Source organism: Lepeophtheirus salmonis, chromosome 3 (genome assembly GCF_016086655.4).
Source record: "Lepeophtheirus salmonis chromosome 3, UVic_Lsal_1.4, whole genome shotgun sequence".
NCBI classification, from domain to species: Eukaryota; Metazoa; Arthropoda; class Copepoda; order Siphonostomatoida; family Caligidae; genus Lepeophtheirus; species Lepeophtheirus salmonis.
This window is the reverse complement of record NC_052133.2, coordinates 11,095,265-11,116,655: the sequence shown is the minus strand read 5'-3', so window position 1 is coordinate 11,116,655 and position 21,391 is coordinate 11,095,265.

Genomic DNA, 21,391 nt, shown 5'->3' with positions numbered 1-21,391 from the left:
TAAGGTAGTGTGTTCGTGCTAGTATATAGTTAAAAAAATGTCATTTGTATCGAACTGCATAAAAATAGTGTGTCAATATGGCTGAAATGTCTCAGACGTGTAGGTCAACTCATATTAAAAACTAAAAATAAATGTAAAGTTTTTTATATAATAAACAATTATGATTGTGACTTTAGACAAGGTTTAGCAAGAAGCTGAAGTACACCCTAGGACAAAAAATCCTATTTAAAAAGTTATAAAGAAGTTCATCTAATTCTTATATTCTTGAGGAGAAAGGATGAAAGTAATAAGTAAGAGTGTGTGAGTGTGCTCATATAAAATGGAGAGTAACCCTGAGAAATTATTATTTATATCATTGTTTACAATTTATCAGATTATTATGAAACAGGACATGTTTTTATAAATAATTAGTGATGTATTTCGGTACTATTAAAAAAAGAAGGCAAAAGCAACATGGTAACATATGAAAAATGTTTCAGAGGGGAGCAGTTAAGCTGTCATGACGGTTTATTAGATCAAAAGTGACAAGGGAGGAAATAAATAAACAATGTGATCGGTAAGAACTACTCTGATATTTTAATTTAATTTAATCTCAATTTTAATCGCAGTTCAATAAGGACTTGCAATTGGAACTTTGCAACAAATCCTAATGATTAAAAAAATCAATCTTAATTTTTATCAATTCCAAAAAAGCAGGGCATCTAAAAATACATACGATTGGCATTACTAATGATACATCATCTCACTTTTTCATATTTATTGTTGGGATGTACACATAATAATTACACAGAAACATTCATTGAAACTTCCACCAATAACTCAATTATTTGTTAATAATTCAAAAGCTAATTTAGTGCCTTTTCAAAAATTAATTGGATACAAATATGAATATAATATATATTTAGTAATTTGCATAAAAACTGAAACAAAACCATGAAAATTACAATATATTGCAAAGATATTTCAGTTTCTGAGGTAAATGAACATACCCGATATAAATAAAGGACAGCTTATAATTACACTTCATACTTCCCCTAAAAAAAATTCACAACTTATCCTTGATAAGGTATTCATTAAAGCCTTTATTTGAAAGATATATATTACAAAAACACATTAGAATAATTACTCACAGATTCATTATAAAAAATACATTTTTCCCATGAGGAAAAAGATTTGTCTTTCAAAAAATCCCTTCTAAAGGGTGCAGAAGTAATTAAGTACAATTAAACGGCTTAATGATAGTCTTTTGTGACATTTTTTCGTGAAGAATAAATTGTTCCTTTTCTAAATGCATACGCTACAGATTAGGGTGAGACTGATGCCCCAACTTTGTCAAAAGAAGCTTTACTTCTTTTTGGTGGTATGTAGGGTCCTAATAAACATATTTGTGCGATTGCATTGAACTGTTTTAATATTTACTTTGAGAACAAAGCCGATGAAGTTTTGGAAAAAGTGATAAAACCAATATTTTTGTATTTTTGAATCTGTCTCATAGCTTTTCTAACTGAGCATATATATTTCAGATACAAATATAAAATCTTTTCCCCCTAAACTACTGCATATGTGCAGTAAGAAGGGTAAATATACTTTTGTACAAAGGTGTATTTCTTCTAGTCAATGAAAAACATAAATATTCATTTGATTAAAGCTCTCATCCATTTTTAAGTAATAAGTATTAGTTTTCCGTTTAAGTGGTGTTTTTTAAACTGTTCAAAACTTTCACTGGAAATTTTTGTTTTTAAAACAAATGGTACTGATTATAATTTATTTTTGATCCTTGTTACAATATAAAATATAAATCTTTTCTGTCCACAAAATACTTGAAGTTTGATTGGTCTTATTGAATGTAAAGAACCAATTTTTTAAAACTGTTCAAAACTTTCACTGGAAATTTTTGTTTCTAAAACATTCTTCAGAATAAATACAACTTTTGATTGGTCTAAAAATGTATTCCTGTGGAATCATTTCTAAATTATGCATTTTTAATCAAGTTTTGCTGAATATGATTAGTATGTTTGCTTTTAAGACATACTTTTGGTTTTTTTTGTCCTTTTTTTTTTTTTTAATTTAAGGTATATGCGTTGCTAAAAAAAGTAAAATAAGCTGTTACTCTATATTATACACTCAATTTCATCACAATTAATGTGTTTATTTTTGATTGCTAAAATTTCCAAAAAAATTAATAATTTATGTAAGTGTTTATAAGAAATATAACTTTTTTAATGTAAATAACCACAAGTTTAATTTTGTTATCAATAATAGTAATAAAATGGATATTATTTTGGGTAATTAATATTTACAATTGTCAAGCGGATAAAAACATTAAGACACAAAACATGAAGAATTTGTTCGATACCAGACTCACCCTAGGATAGGTAGGTGCGAGAGTGATAATCACGTATAAACAAGGCATTTAAATTAGTATATATATGAATGAGTCCCTTAAAGGAATGCATAAATTCAACTCAAATTAAGAGCCAAGATCTTTCTGTGTACGTATGTGGGTACATAGAACATACATACCTATATAGATAATAATCTACAATAATAAATATATATGTATATACAATAATAATAAGAATAAGAAAATAATATAATCAGAGCATGTTCAATTCCAGTAGTCAAATAATTTCTTTTTCTTTAATGGCGTTAAACTAAGGTAGGAGTTTTATATCGTCTTCACTTGTATGCTATGTAAATATCTAGATGCACTTAAAGAAATTCAATAATATGTGTCATATTTTATTAGAATAGAAAAAATTATTTGTCAAAGTAAAGTCCACACATGATGTTATAAAATGAGACTTTACAAAGAAATACATATGTGGCATGTTCAGGGGAACATTGGATTGATTTTTTTAGTAATATAAAATATGGCTAAACGCCTACTTGATTTTTTCCTAGATAATAGTAATAGAGTGTTTTTATACACTATACCGAAGCTGTTATCAGTATTATTTTATTCTTGACGAGCGAATATATATAAATAAAGTAACACCTAGTGTGTATCCTCTTGAAAGACAAAAAGTAACCACGAGGGATTGCTTGGGAGTTATAACTATAATCCCTATTGGACTTAGAGTAAAATTCAGGATTGACATCAGGTATTTCCTCGCTATATAAAAATTAGGATATGTTTTTAATTCCTTCTTCTCACAGCTGCATGCAGCTGATCTTATAAATTGTTATTAGAGATAAGCTGCTCCCCTCCAAAACATTATTCAAATTTCCAGAATAACCACGTTTATCTTTCAGTTTCTTTTATTTTTAATACCAACATATTTTACAGCTTTAATGATCTTACAAGTTTGCGCCTTAATCGATAAATATTGTCTATTGATATAAATCGTATGTATTTTTAATTGGCCCGTTTCTTTTCAATAGGTAATCTCAAGAATGATTTTTTTTTTTTTTAGAAATTGTCATGAAAAGTAGTGAACTTATTTTGTTACTCTGTTCAACTATATTTAAAACTTGATGGAACATTCGTGTGTGAACGTAAAAGAAAGAGAGTAACCTTGTGGATTTATTGTACAGATATAATTATAAGTATTATTTGACTTCAAGTAGAATTGAGGGTCGGCATAGGAGTATTTCTTACCAATGTCCTTGTTTATTTCAATCTCTTTGGCCTCCTTATATAGCTGACGGTAGCTGATCTAATGAAACATCATGATAGCCACGCTGCTCTCCTGAAAATGTTCTTCTAATTATTAAGGTTACCATATTAATTTTCAGTTTCTTTTATTTTTAACATTATTTATGATGGACGCACAGTAACAATCAAACTAAGTTCCAGCTTGCCGAATAGCACAAGTTAAACTTTGATGTAAAACTGAATCGGTCGGTGGCTCATTGTTACGTCATGATTTACTAAAACAATATAAATGATCTTAGTAATCTGCTATGTGGCAAATTTTCCTCTTGTATTGAGATTGTATGTTCCTGAATGCTTTTAAAATTCTAGAAACAGGATATTAAACTTTATTGCCCAAATTTTTGAATTTTGTATACTAGAGAAAATAAAATTTTATATGGTATTAAAAAACTTTGATAGATTATTGTACTTAAAATATACTTTTTCAAGCAACAAACGTAAATAATTTTAAAACATATATATGTTGTTAAAATACTGTTTTTTTTTAAATTTTCAGGGGATTAACTTACAAAACTCTTAGGACAACTACCTCATTTTGGAATTTTTCTTTTTGCCAATTGGGTTATAACTTAATATTTTCAAGAATGTTAGCTTAAGTCTAAAGCAGAAGTTGACAACTTATTAGAGTGAGAGGATCAAATAAGCTATGTAGTGCCTGGTTTTGGACCATGGCATTGGTCTCAAATCGCTTTGTCGAAAAATCTTTTATTATTTTGAAAGCATTACTGCCTAACCTTATAAAAAAATATCTTAATATGGCAATCTTTTAAACTGAATTATGATTATTCAATATTTTAAATTGATTTCAGCCGGTACATATGGACTGATGGGTACGCACTTTGTGAAACGTATGGACAATGAGCATGTTAGAGATATTAAGTATATTTTGGCTCTTTAATATTTAATGTTATAGTACATCGTCATAATCTATATTACAACAAAATTATGTTTTTTTGTATGGTAGGCTTCAAACACTGGGGATTCAAACCTATTTCATATCTTTTACATCTATAATAATTTATTTTAACTATGTCCATTTTTTTGCACATTTGAAAAAAAATAAATTATGTCACCCTTGAAGGTTATCAATTTGTACCCTTGGTCATACCTTAGAGTTTTTGTTGTACTTCTAGTGAGGCTAAGAATGTTCTCCAATGATGTGATGATATTTGGTACCATTGTTGGTTTTGTGATAATAAAGATACACATCTCCTGATGAAGTTTAGTTTCCTGATTTGTTTAATTTGAATACATGGTTTTCTCTTTTAGCCTTGAGTATGTCGTTTCACAAATCCAACTTAGTCAGGCCCAAGAAAGTTTGAGTCAAAACTAGAACTGCTGAGTCCTTCCAAGCAGTTATTGCTAAACTTTGTTCTATATAAATGGGTTTCATTCTTTTAGACAGTGCTGATTATCTGGGTAATAAAGTCCTTCAAGTCTGTTCCTTCTCATAGTCCCAAAACACCAATGATCTTATTTACAAGGAAAGTACTTTATTGATTTTCTTATGATGTATACAGTCACTTACTTTGAAAAAATGTCATATACTTTTTAGAACGAAAAATAGCTCATATTATGAAATATGAATTAAGCATTATTTTGGTAAAAACGGCAGATTCTACAACGAAATAATTAAAGAAGATAATTATTGCTGGAAAAGGATAAATATTTTCGAAACGAACTTTTGAGAGAAAATTGTTATTTTAGTTTATTTTTATGTAAACGGACTTCATTATATTTTTCTTCTGTTAAAAAACGATCTAATTACAATTTTATTTATTTATAATTTATGACTTGAAGAAGCTATAAAATGGAACAAGAAGAAGAACAAAAAAAAAAAAAAATACATGTATGTGCGTACGTATGCCTATATACAATGTAAAGAAATCCTAAGGTCCAAGATCAACGCGTGGATATTTTATGGTTCTATATTATATACATACGTGATAATGATTTTGTAAGTGATAAAGAGGCTCCTTCCACCATGACGATGGCTACAAGTACAATATGAGGTATCATTATCAGTGCTCACAAACAAATGAACATGTCATAAATACAGTCTGTCCAATATATTATAAGCAAATTAGTAGTAGTTTGAGATTAATTATGAATCGGCTATACAGAATACAAGTTAAAAATGTGAATATTTGATAACGTACAAATATGATAAACTTCTGCAAAAAAAAAAAAAAATACAACATTGATGGTTTATCATCGACTTCTTTATTGATATATCATTCTATTTTTCAAAACCTCCATCTTGTCTCTAAAAGCACCACAGCACTTTTTGATGAAAGGCCCAGGCATGAACACTCATTACTGCTCAACATAGGCCTTTAGTTCATCAAAATTTTGGTAAAGGATAGCACAGATACTCTTCTTGACTACCCCTTATATGAACGAAGGGGGACACTCTGGGGAGGAAGGTAACCAAAACGGCACATAATGTTTTAAGGATTTCTGTCCTTTCTGGATCTTGTTGGTAATGTCTGCCAACAAGGACAGTTGCCAATATCGTTGTACATAAAAGTCCATCTTCAAATCCTTCACAAACCTCATCACACTCTAATTACTGACGTTGACCACCTTTGCATGCTGCCTAATCAAATTGCCTGGACTTCCGGTTATCGTGGCGTCCAAATCCTCCTTGATCATGATTTTCCGGCATCTACGGCTGTCAAGGGACATCCAAAGGCTCTGACCTGAGTCCATTATGTTTCTAATCTTGTAAACCAGACTCCGAGAGCACCCTACTACTTTCATGATCTTCTCGAGACGACACTCACTTGGACGTGGAGAAAATCAGAACTGATTTTTGAAAGTTTTTTTAATTTATTGTATATTAAAATACATAAACCATACTTTTAATAACACAACCTAGTATTTTTAAATACTCAGCCTAAAGTAACCCAGATTGAGGCAAAGTCAAAATCACGAGTTTACCTCGCTTACTGTATTTGCCGATTATTATTGATATTATATATAAATTGAAGAAATCAATTTAAAAATAAAGAAAAAACACACAATTAAAATAATAAGTTAACTCTCTGTTACTTCTTTGGTGTATTTATTAGGTCTGTTACAATTTAAATATTATATCATGAAATGATATTAAATATAAAACGGTTCTTATTATGATATATTGACAATGATACCAAAAACATTAGTAAAAGTAAAAAAACTGAAAATATACATAGTCACACATACAATTAGAAAAATATTGTGTAGGAGTGTAGCTTTGCTGTCATGAGTTTTTATTAAATTAGCAGCAATCTGCCGTAAGAGGAAATAATTAAACACAAGTCCCACTACGTATATAGCAAAGAAATATAGTCTGTAAATACTCCGATGTCGATCTTCGATTTACCCCCAAAGAAAAATTACACTTAAAATATTCGAATAAACATCATAGTTACTTTTATTCTTTTATGAGCACACATTAGAGATTATTTTATACTTAAATGTTTTGTTATTAATATTTAAATAATTACAAAAATTTGAAAAATAAAAAATCAAATTCAGTTTTTCTACTAGCAACCCCCCTTCCAGCATTCTAGGACAAGTTTTAAAAACCTCTATCAATCAATTTTGAATAAAATATATCATCATGCGCTAACCTAAATCTACAATATTATAGTTGATTTACGTATGTATGTCCGTCCGTCCACTAAAAAACCCGCATAGGATAGTGTATTTATTTCAAAAACAAAGATACATACCTTAGACATAAAATAAAAGTTGTTAAAAATTCTAAGTAAAATGTAAAGGATATGTTTCATTCTGGTCAGACTAGATTCCTTGGCTCTAGAGGGAAAGTTTGTTTTTTTGCTAAAAGGTTTCCATATTCATCATTGAGAAAAGAATACTAAAAAAAAATATTCTTTGCATCTTACGATAAATAATTCCAGGAGTATGAATAATTCAAAAACTAATATTCTACCATCCCTAAAAATTTGAATTCAAAATATATTTGACAAATTAATAATTTATATAGAATACAGAACAAAAAAATAAAGACACGATATTCCAAGAAGATTTCCACTCCTGGAGAGGGTTATAACGAAGAGTTAATTAATCTCTTTGATCCTGACGATCAAAGTAATAGAAGACATTTGTAATTACTTATAGTTATTATAAGATATATGATTATTTTAAATTCATTTAGTATACAAGGACTATTGAAATTAGATAAAATTCCAGACATGGCTAACAAGCAATGTTCTTTATACAACAAGATATCCATAGTTCCCAAATTACTAAGAAATAATTATAATATTTTTTTAAAAATCTTGAAAAATAGGTGCCTTTGATGCTATGGTAACTAGAGATTGGCCAAAGGGATCATACTCAATTTTTAAAAGAATCTCATTATTAGTTTTGGAAAAGTTGATGAAAAAAGAATATCACCCAATTTATTTATTATTACCTTTTTTTCTCAAAATATCAAGATCAGTATCGGTTCGAAAGAAATTATATCGGTTGTTCATTACACTATGGTTTTTTCTGTAACATTTATTTATTAAGTATTAATGTACATAGCAACTAATCTAATCAAGTCACAGTATTGCTTAATCAAACAAACAAATTAAGTTGAGTTATGAACACAACAAGTTTATTATATAACTTACTACATAAGTAAATAATATAATTTAGAATTTAGCAAAGTCATTCGATATTTTACAAAGTATACTGATGTTAATAGCTTGTCTATAGATCCATAAAATATATAATATGAATTTTAAACCATTCTCATGAAGTGGTTGCAATCCAAATATTAAAATAATATAGTTTTTCCCTAATTTGAAGATAGATTACAATCACTCTTTATATTTGAAGTCATTGACAAATAATTAAAACGACGTATTTAGAAGATTATTATATTTTATTTTAAGTATTGGCAAAGTTTTGATTGCTTCCAAAAAAACAAGTATTTATTGTTTTTTTTGGATCAGTTAATAAAATAAAATAAAAAAACTCTAAACTTTTAAATTACAAAAATAATCAACATATATATGTCTTTCAAAATGCATCTTGCAGTTCCATTGAATGCATCTAACATAGTGCATTTGTTGTGATATAATTAATGGGCTTTAATATACAAATATATGTATATAAATAATAATTTTGATATATTATTATGAACCTAAATTAATTTAATTTAACAACCAATTAAAATGTCAAAAAGGCTCAGGATTTTTTTGCTCTCCAACAATAAAAGACACCAAATAATATGTATTTCATATACATAAATGACTTGTCAACTAAAGTTACAAGTTTTTCATATGACATTTATATCAGTTTCTTGGATTTTGATATATAATAGTTTACATTTTGTGGTGAAATAAAATGTACAAAAAATATATTTAGTACAAAATTGGGATTTAATGAATGATAACAACTTGATTATTATAGCTAACGATTCTAATTAACATGATAGACATTAAGTGGATTTGCATTTGCTAAAAAAATATAATTTGAGAATGATATTAAAAAGGACAACATATTCTGTTTATTAAAAATAGTATTTATATTACTTTTTCAGATTGAAACTTTTGAGAAATCATTAAAAGTACTAATAAATCATTATATTTTACAAATTTATGATAAAATTGTTTCAAATTATTAGGGTTGTATTGTTCCTTAATATAGAATTTAAATTTTGATATTTGCTCTTGAAAAACATCCTAAATTTTAAAGTAACCTCTACCAGATATAATTTATATCAATATTAATGTAAAGTATCTGGGTTTACCGTTTGAGTTCGTTCAGTATAACTTAAGTATTTTTCATACTCAAGAATATTTTGTTATTATTGTTAACTTTGGCTCAATTAAAGTATTTACTATTCTTATAAAAATTAGTAAAGATTGGTTGAAATAAACTTGAATGTCTGAGTTTATGATCAAATTAAGGCCAGGGTTAGGTCATTGGTTAGCGTTCTTCAATAGAATTGAAATAATTCTGGTGATGTAGGAAAACAATCAAGGCTGTTTACTATTCCCGATCGATTGGTGGAACTATCGATGAATTAATTCTAGTAATTACTTAAATTAAACATATTTGACATCCTTTATAACACTTAACGGCTAATCAATCCTCCATTGGATGAAGCGCCAGAAGGGGAGGAAAATCTCTCCATATTTTTCCTCGGTTGTGACCAAAAACATCATGTTTAATCGATTAAATATCGAATTTTACAATGTCGAAGAAAGTTCTGGTGGTCTTTCACTTTCATATTTACCAATATCCTCCGTATAATCCTTATTTAAACTACAAATAAAATATTTAGACGACAGTTCTCCAAAGGAGGACATTTTCTTGGATTACAATGTAGTTAAAGTAGCGATCAATAAACTTGGAGGGCCTGCCCATGACCTATAACCTTAATGTGCAAAAATGGGACCGGGTTGTACAATTTTGCGCAAAAAAAAACGTATATTAATATCTTTTAAAAAATTTCAAATCTAACTCTTCCCATGTACTACGAGGATACGTTAACAGGACAAACATTTTAATTTGATATAATTGGCGTAAAGTTTTTAATTGAAAATTGCCGAAATTTCATATAAAATCCAAGTTTTACGATTTATTTGAAGCTCTGTACAGAATAAATTTCCTTGACTGGACCTGTGATATCAACGAAAATTCAAAAAAGTTTACCAGAACATCAAGCAATAAAAGAGTCGGCTAAAACCATTGTTTCAGGCTCTCTCTTGCTCGAAGTAAATGGTGATCCGTATAAAATTCCTAAACTTTTACCAGTGAAAAGAAGTATCATCAAATTGGTTTTATATCAATCCCATAAACAATGTAGTAAGTGCTTCATATTTGCCACTCAATAACCAAATATGACGGCTCCATAAAAGAATACAAGGCTTACCTCTTCGAAAAATTATATCAGCTGGGGGATGTTAAGGTAATTGGCAGAAATCTTTGATAAAGTTATTAAGCAATATTGTTACCTTTGACTTCTTTTCTGTCTGATTCGGAGACGGCCTTCATGTTTAAGGCAAGGCATGGTAATATATCTAAATTTTAAACCTTATAAGTACCTAACAATTGTTAATATATGGAAAAGTTTTGATATATTGCTAAAATCATTTATCAACCACTATACAGATTATATAACTGATTAAAGTTTTATGTAGCCAAAACCATAGATCAACTACTGTAAAGATTTCATAATTGGCTAAATCATTGATAAATAGACAAAAATTATGGCAGGGATATAAAAGGAAAATATAATAATCATTGCTCATGAACTCTTAGTCTCAAATATTGTATTTATGAAATTAAATTAAAATTTTGTAAGTTGACAAAACTTATTGATACATTGTATACACTACTTATTAATATCTTTACGCACTAATAAATAACTAAAGAGGGAGGTATTGTGGCAAAAATATTGGTAAATAATTAATGACATCTATAGACAGCTAAACAGATCGATTAATGTAGCCCGTCAACAAAAAAGCAAGTTAGAATTATTTTTCTTAAAATTTAGTCTAAATAACATTGGGATACTTCTACAAATTACAGTTTATGTCTAACTACAAAAAGCTCATTGTCACAATAAAATATTTATAAACTGATAGATTATACATAAAAGCTCATATTGGGTTTAAATTAAGTCTAATATATCAAGTAAAGGTTTAAACTGTAGTTAATATGTCTGTGTATCTCCAGATATCCCAGACATTTCTTATAACAGAGTTAAATATGCTTCTAACTTGTAAGAATTATTGTTATGGATTATGTAAAATGTATTTTTTTCCTTTTCTTCATGTTTGTTCAAAATTGTTTTTAAAATAATTGGTAAATAGGTAAATTTACTTCAAATATTGAAAAATAACAATAAATCTTAAAATATGGTTAAAATAATTTTAAAAATGCCGAAAAGAATCATTAATCATTTTTTAATGTGTATGATTTGTCATCAATGACTAAAATTACTAAATAATAACAAAAATTAATGACTTAATGATAGAAACACTGGTATTAATATGTAGATAAAAAAATTTGACAATGGTTAAAACCTTTGATTCATGGATAAAATCATTGTTAAAATTGCTACAAATAATTAGCATTTTTATTTCTTTTCATAAATTAAAAGGAATTGTAAGGTAAAAGTATTCAACGTGGTCATGTGACGTTAACAGTGATAATAACTGACATTTTTGTAAGTAAGAGCAATTCACCAGAAATTTTGGTATCACATATCATGGGTTCCTTCTCCCTTGAAGTTTAAATACTCTCAAATTGATCATGTAAAAAAATGTTAAGTTAAAAATACACCTCCACCCATAAACACTAATGGCAATCCAAGATTCAACTCAGAAAAAAAGATTTATCATTTTACATTAACTCTAAAATTTATTAGTTTGATTTATACTACTCATGCATACTTATTTTAAGCTCCAAAGGAAATCTGATGACTCGTTTTAGACTTGTAGGGAGTGAGGGATTCCAAAAATCAGATATTCAAGGAAGTCCTTGTAGAAAATCCTCAAAATCAAATCCTATTGGCCAGAGGCAGTTCAGCCGGGATATCATTGCCAGGGATTCCTTCCCACAAATGCACTCTTCTCTATTGAAGTACACCAAATCCTAATTCAGGATCCTACTTTCAGAAAGGATTTCATTTCCCACTTTTTTTTTCTTTCTTTCTGTCTGCATTTGTTTATTTGTTTCTCTCTCTTTAAGTTATGGCATGTAAACAGACTTTCCTTATGAGATAAATTCAAAAATGAGTTTTATCATTGAAATACTGTCGTGGCCTTACCTCAACTTGAAAATTAGGGCATTTTTCTTTTTTTTGGGGGGTGTTCCTTTTTTAAGTTAAGGTTCAATATTTCAGCTAGCAAATGATATATTTTTAAGCTTTTTGATTATATTCGTCTGGAAGCTATGAGGCTCTAAATAAAATGCCTTATTTTCAACTTTAAACAAAGATAACTCGTATTATAAGCATGATACGTACATTTTAAAAATTGTTCTCGGATTTTTCAACATTAGGTTTTGAAAAACATTTACATAATTTATCCGTATCTTCGATACCGAACGCTTAAAAAAGCTATGACCCTTTAAAATAGCTAAAAATAAAAAAAACTCTATGGACATTTTCTGAATAACCAGATGATCAAATTCTAACAAATTGAGCATATGTTGTTCTTGTACCATTTTTGCTGTTGAACAGTGTAATCATATTTTTTTCTTCTCTAATCGATCTAAAAAAGTTAATTATATAAATTTTATATACATTTCGTACGTATTTTCCTTATATATAAATTTGATTGTATTCAAATATCAGTGTTTATTATTGGCATCAAGTAGTGTCCACTGCACGTCATTTTTCTTTTTTTTCAATTTGATGAAATATAATCAAAGCTCATTTTTGTAAATTGTCCCTTTTATGTTGTAAGAATATAAACCATAAGCTACCCAGTTGCTTTTTACCTTCAATTGAAATGCCATTTATGACGTCAGTGAAACAGTCTATCATATTAGAATAAACTGTAGCAGAATTTGAATATATTACTAAATATCTACATATACATTCCCATTTTTGCAAATGATTTCATTATCCAACTCAATCTATAATTTATTCATTAGAAAAAATTGTATTTAACACTTATGTATTATTTTTTTCATTTTGCAAAAAAAGTAGTGCGTCTCCGTTATTAATTCTTATTATTATTATACTTTTGCAATGTCATTATGTGTTACATCTTCATTCATCAACTCCTATATTTTCTCAATTAACTCTGGTATTTTCGCAGTGAATTATGACTTGAGAAAAAAGCTACGATAGCAATTTACAATTACGCATGAGAAGGAGAAAAAATCAAGTCATTATCTTTTTTATTAGTTTTAAAAAAATAATTAGATCAATCTAAAAAGATATACCGTTTGCCTGTATACAATGACAAATTGATTTTCTGTATAAATTATTTTTTCCTTTAAGAAAATTAAACTTTAAATTTACAATAGTATGTTTTAAAAACCAATTTGGTCCAGTCGATTGTCTTACTTACCCTATTGGTCAGAGCCAATAATAATTTTGTCAGATTGTTTGTACCATTAAATATAGAAGAAACTCACGGTTTTTTTTAACATGGTCTAATATTAAGGTATTTGTATATACCAACACAAAACCTAGCATATAATGCCAATGCGTCCAATCGACCAATTAAAGACTTAAACACTTGTTAATACAACAAAATCAAAATTTCGTATGTATGATCTTTCAATTTTGCAAACGTATTACCGCATTAAATAAAGTGATAAAACAATTGTATTTTTTAAATAAACATAAGCAAAAACAGTTAATATATTATTTTGATTAAAGAAAAATTCTCAATTTCTCACCAAAATCAAAAACTTTGATTTTTACAACAGAAAAGTTCCTGAGTGATTGACAAGGATTCTAATTTCATAGCAAAATAACAAAAACTATATATTTTTTTTAATTAATCGTAAGTAAAAACAGTCAGTTAGTTTTTTTTAACATACAAAAATACTCAATTTCTAACCAAAATATCAAAAATCTTCCATTTCTATAAGAAAAAACAACTTTTTTGCAACGGAGAAAGATTGTATTTTAAAAAATTAAAAAATTCCGACTATGAATGAACATAATAAGTGTTATTTGGTAAAGTTGTATAAAATGAATTTGTTTATTAGTATTTTTATAAAAATAAATGGTTCAAGTATATATACATATTTGCAGTCGAGGTACCGTTAATTCCTATATTATAAAGATTTAATCAATATATGATGACTTATTGAATGATCTGCTGACAATAAAATTTTATTAATTCTTTATTTTAACAAGTGCAACTTGACCCAAACTCTTTTTTTAACAGCTAAGCTTTACTGTTAAATGACCAATAATAACCATCCCATCTCATTTACATCATTAAACCCATTCTTTTAAAAATTGTACAACGTTTATAGTATGTAGGTATTTATATTCATCAAAATAGCATTTAAAACGTACAGTTAAAATGAACTGTACAACTGTCTTTTTATTTTGTGAATCTAAGAACTTGAATTTGCTCATTTAAATTTAATATGGGAGTTTTTTAGGAGGTTAGTAAAACTTTAAAATAAAGATTTTAATCCTTCTAAAAAGTTTTGTATTTTAGACGGAGGAGCCTGCTCCGTCTGAAATACAAACTTTTTGAAGATTAAAAAAATGGTGATATTGTAAAAAATATCATCAAATTTAGAGAATATAATTCATGTAATACAATCCAAGGACTTTTTATTTAAATTTTCAATCAATTTAACTGCCCCTTGTCAGAATTACCAGTTCCAGCCTTGTCCAGAACAGTGCACAATAGTTTGTTTTTTTACAAAGTTTGGCTATAGGTTGGCTCAAGCAGTGATGATAGTGGCCTTTAGTTGGCCCTTTGTTGTGTATCATACTCTAAAAAGCTTCCCTTAGATTTGCCCGACAAGAACAATTTCCAGGGTAGTCGGGCTGTGGGGAGGCCAAGACTGTTCTTCTTTCGATTATAGAGGAGGATTATGCACCAGCTCACACATTTTACTCGATCCAAAGGCTTCAAGCATAGACCAAGAGTTTTCTTGTAGGCATTAAGGTTTAAGTCTTGCTCCACCAAGCAGTGCATGGGGATTTGGCTGTTGTCAAATTCACAAATTAGGTCATTGATGGTCGCCTTGCCTCTTCACCTTCAATGGTGATTTTATCTGCCTTAACAAATTATTTTGACCTAATTGGTCTTGATTCGGACCTTGTGGTACCTTTTGATATGTATCTCACGGTCACTAGGTACATAGTAGAGTGGTTACAGAACACTTATTGATAGATATCTGATAGTGTTTTACGACGTGCAGATATCTCCAGAATTGTAGGCGTGCGTTGGTGTAAATATTTGGTTATGACGCATTTAATCTCGGTAGACTTTTTTTTTGTTGATAGTTTTTTTTAGAAAATCGCATTAAACAAGTTATTTGGGTTAAACATCAAGATATATAACCAATACGACAATGGTTCGCCATTTAAAAATTTCAGACGTAGGGTCTATATAATGTGCATTATGCTTTGTACAAATTAACTTTTCAAAAATTTATAATTTAAATTGACTATTGAGATGTTTAAATATATGATGAAATTTTATGTACTTTTAAACATAGACTCCGTGATCTAGTCATTAGTTTAAGAGCACAATTTGATTATATCCAATCATTTTGAAAATTTCCACCCCCTTTGAATGTAGTATTAAATATACTTTTTAAGAAATTAATTAACAGTAGAAAGTAACATAAATTAAAATTTAGTAATATTTTGAATTGTGCATAATTTGCCTATAAAGTTTTGAATTATGAGCGCTCATTTTTTATGATTCTTTTGGATTCACCCATTTTTCATAACTTTGGATATTAGCAAAGTCAACGAAATTGAACAGATATTATGTTTTAACTTCTGTTTGTTTGTTAGTCATCAGATTACGCAAAAATTTATAGATCAATTATGGTAAAATTTTGTAGGAAGTTTATATTTGATCCCAGTAAGTAAATATGTTTGAGATGTTTCACACAATCGTAACAAAAAATTCATAATCGACCATAATTTTGGAACAGATTGAGATACATATGGCCAATTTGATTTTAGAAGGTGGGTTTGTGCTCTACCGAGTGCCTCCCTAATTTTGAATAAGACAACCAAATTTAATACACCTAAAATATTAATTTCGCACTGGGACTCGGCGAAGGCATGATGCATCTCCTATATAATTCTTTGAGATAATCAAGGTCATCAAAAAAATCTTGGGATAAAAATTAAAAGGCTAAGAACCACTAAACTGAAAGTATGCTGATGCTGTTTTGAATCCCTATAATAAACAATTTCTGAATTGTTAAAATTTGGGGGATTAAAAACAGTTTCATTGTGAATGATTACGTGTAATACCTAGGGTTAGTATTACGTTTCTTTGCTTCAGTCACTATTAAGAAGGACTCACACATCTCACTTTCGACTAACACACGACAGAATATTCATATTTGTCTTCCTGTAACAAACTCTCTGATGTTATTGCCATCCATCCGTTGTAAATTTATATTAAAGAGGAAAACACCACTTTAGTTTTGATCATGAGTTCTTCTATGTCTCGAATATCTATCGTAATTTAGGTTATGTTTTACTGTATTTTTAAGGAATATAATGGTAGCAAAATTTAAAAAAAATAACTCATTAAATTAAAGATGTGCTAGTCATTTTTTATAAAATTACATTTGATTGCTTTTTTGAATAATAGTGAGGTGTATGTCTATAAATTTTTACTTTTTTTATTTTATTTTGTACATGAGAAGGGATGTTTATAATTTCGATTTTGATAAGATAAGTGGATGCTACAAAATGTATTGCTAACAAACAATACACAATAGTTTCTACAAAAGTTCAACTGCCAATAGTTTGAACTTCAAATAAGAAAATTATATTTACTTCACGTTTCTGGTTGTCTAAAAATACTTTTGCAAAGTTGACTATTTTTAAGACAGATTCCAAAACTTGTATTCTATGTAATGCCATACTTTGTTTAATAAACACGTTTTACAAACCTGCCATTCAAGTATTAACTACATAAAAAACCCATTTGTGTACATAAATAAGACTTTTCAAGGAACAGTTTCTATTCTCTGACTTCTTTGGCGTAGACAGTTTTTTAAGAAACAAAGATAAAAATAGAATTTTTTTATTGCTTCCATGACCCGGAAATGAGTATTTCTATATTTTCTAAAAAAAGATATTTATATTTTTTGCAAAATTCGTTGTTACTTATATAGGTGCGGGATCTTAACTAAATACATATGTAAATGCTTAACTCTATACAGAGACATTTGATTTACATGGAGTTCTGTGATAGAGGAGATCTTCATCAACCAGAACTGATTCTGTATTTGCTTCCTTTACAGAAATTTGCAATGTAGTCATTTGAATTCATTCATTTGAAGAGGTAGGGAAAGTCTTCAAAGTGAAGGTAGAAGTGTTGTCTCAGGTCTCAAAATCCAATTCGAGTCCTCAGAAAAATTTAAATGATTTTGAGTCAAACTCGAATCCAAGTTCCTGCTTTTATTAATTTGTCTGCATGATAACAAGGTGAATGGACCTTGAATCAGAAACTCTGAGTTGAATTTGATAATAAATTCAATCTTGGACAATGAGCAACATCCAAGAAGTTTTAATAATCCAAAACTATCTAAAGGCTTACTTTTTAAAATTTACAAACTATCTAGTCACAAGGAGTATACCTATTTTTTACATCATTGTTATCTGAGATGAGTTGAATTGTTTCCTATTTTTGAGTAGCTAAACAACAACTAAATTCAAGACATGACTCGTTACACAGACCAAATGTATTAAACGAATCCAAAAAAATAATATATTTTAAAAATCTTCCCTAATTTTAATATAACTGAACGCGTTGATCACAAATATGTATTTCATTTTTCCGTATTAAATCCGGTTTGTGTGTATTTTTTCGATTTGAATTTTTACATTATATTAAACTTTTTATGATATAAGGTGGATACACTTTTGATCAAGAATAAAATTACATAAAAAATGATAAAATTATTTGCAGAATTGTATTCTGATTTTGATTATTTGTATAATTTTTATATTTAATAATCAAATCTTGAGAAAAAGTAATTTAAAGATTAAAAATACCATATTGAAAAGAAATAACGATTTGATTTCAATTGAAGCGTAAATAATACAAGTTATGTATAAAAATATTATAACTTGTCTAACCTATTTATTCTATATTCTCATTTTTAATTCAGCTGCAATATTGATTTGTTTTCAATATTTTTGGGGGGTAAAAATTAATAAGAGGTTGGTAAAATTATAAATAAATACTTATTCTTTACCTATATATATCTAAATTTATATATTCACTTTTTTTATACTACGTAAATTATTATTATATGATTTAAAAAAAAACACACAATATTGCAGCTAAACTATAAATTATACAACAAAATACTATCAAACAAATAAAATTTGTATTATTTAAGCTTTAAATAATATCTTTTGGGATTGATTTTTAAACAAAACAAATAAAAAATGTTGGTTTTTTAAACTTTAATCTGCATTTTCTCAAGATTGAATATTTGAAATCACAATAAACTTTTGCACTTAATAAATTTATTTTTATTCGGGTTACCGTTTTTTCTAACTCAAAAGTTGGTTCAAAACAAAAAAGGGTAAAAATACATCAAAAACTTTAATAAAAAATTCTAAAAAAATAGATTTGATTCTGAAAAAAATTATTACAGATTCGTTTTCAGCTCTTCAAAAAATATGATAATAATTGAATATCGAGTTAAAAAGGTTTTTTCGACTTCTTTATTGTGTTTTTGTATAGAAAATACTTGTAATCCGAAGTATATCTGTACCATTAACTACTATGTTCAAATAACAATTTTATCCTGTTTTTAAACAGTCACTACAATTTAAAGTAAATTTTGTTAATCCAATTTTTTTTCCAATCGAAAAGAAATTTTATTTCATAGTATTTTATATCAATACAGCTAAATAAGTAGACAAATATTTTATTACAAGTGTTTTAGCGCCTATTTGGTTATAGAAAAAAAACCTTTTTTGGATATTATTTAAATTGGAAACATATATAACTTTATTATATTGTCCAAAACACTTTCTTACTATTTATCAAGGAATAATATATATTTTCAACAGTTATTGAATAACAATTCCATAAAAGGAATTCATTGGCTAACTACCAACTGATTTTGGCCATAATTATTTATTTTCTTTTTGACATAGAGGTTGCGGTATATACTTAAGAGTTACAAAGTGAGAAAAGTTCAATATTTTAAAACACTTCTTAAATGACATCTGTTTCACAAAAACATAACTAGAAACCCTACGACAGTTCATTCATTGAATGAGTTCTGTTAAATCTCAAGTATCCTTCATACACGACGACAGTTTTTCGCCAGTATTCATACTTAAGTCTTAATTGTAGTAATTATCATTCTGAAATATAGGAACTGGACGTTATAACAACTCTAAAATAGTCAAAGTAGATTGGTAATTGGACGTCTTTTAAGTTCAATTCGTAGGTATATTTCAGATTTAGTATGATAGTGGATGTAACTTCAAAACTTTAAGACCAATACATCTCTATGTATTTATATAGTTTATGTATCACTAATATGCTTTTTCCGTGAGGTTATCTCCAAAATATTTGAACCCTACCTAATTTTTGTACATTTTTATATATCGTACTCAAAAAAAAAAAAGAGAAATTGATTTTTATGAACGTTCAAAAAAGTTGACATTTAATTAACCTTTGTAAGTATAATATACTTCAGGTACCATCCCTACATAGACACTTACTAAATATATATATACATATGTAAAACTTGAGTAGGTAGTTATAGTTGGTTCTCAATGAATAAAATTATGAATACATATCAAAGAAAATAATCATATAGGTTTTCGTCAAAACTTGAATTCGCATATGTATTTTTTTAGAAAGTAAGCACCTAAGTAAAATTATGGATGATATTATTGGTTGTGATATATGTTTGTACCTATCTATAAACATATAACTGAGGGCAATTTCTCTCGTTGTACCTACGATAAACGTCTTAATATATGAACATACTCCAGTAGGTGTTGAATAACCATAAAAGATTTGATAAATCTATATATATATATAAAATTCAAGAGCATAAAAAGGATGACTTGAGAAAAATCTTAAAATAAGTCATTGACACTAACTCTCAAGCCATTTGTATTTAACAAAAAATATTGTCACTCACTGAACCTTTTATTTGCTGTTACTTTAAATAAACTGTGGTTTATAGCTTCATGCAGAGACTGTATGTATGGCTTTATGTACCATAAATCTATGCGTTTATGTGTGTATATATACATTTATAAATATAACTTAAACACGACTTGTTCAAGTTAGCGTGAAATATATTTATGAAATGTTAAGAAAGCGAAGGATTTTTTTTTAATAAGAAAAAGTGTGTATTTGAAGCAGATAGATTATAATGTACAGTTATATCTCGGATTGCGAGTGTTTTGTACAGTAATTTGCCTACCGACAAATTTGTTTTGATTGTTTGGTTAATAAATTTAAATATTCACTTCTCCAAAAGGGCCTTACATAGAGCAGGACACAGAACTAAGAAACATCTAACGTCTTGCTATTAGAGATATCTGGCTAGTTGCCAAAGGTATACAAAATTATTTTAATGCAAGATCCAGTTAAGTCTAAAGTTCTTCTTGCTCACAAGTCAAATTTTCCGACTATTTCCATCAAGTTCAGTTCAAACCCTTGAATATTTTCAAAGAGTTCAGTTCCAGTCTTTGAATATTTTGCTGGAGTCCTCATATTTCTTTTGAGCTCATTTCACGTAGAAAATTTTAACAGAAGGTCCATCGGGTTAAAGCTTTTCCTGAGTTCTGTATAAAATAGCTCATGTTGAGTTACGTGGCTGAATTATTATGTAGAAGTCAAGTGGTTTGCCTTTTATTGAATGATAAAATTGAGTTCGAAGAATGTAAAATTTGTATCCAATTCGAGTCGCAAGTCTCAACTCCAAATTTGCCACCTTTGATAATTGCAATGATAGATAATCTATAATTAATTATCAATCAATGGATATGTTTTTATAGCCGGTATATTCAGATAATGCTCGTAGATACGTTTATGGTGAATTCCAGCT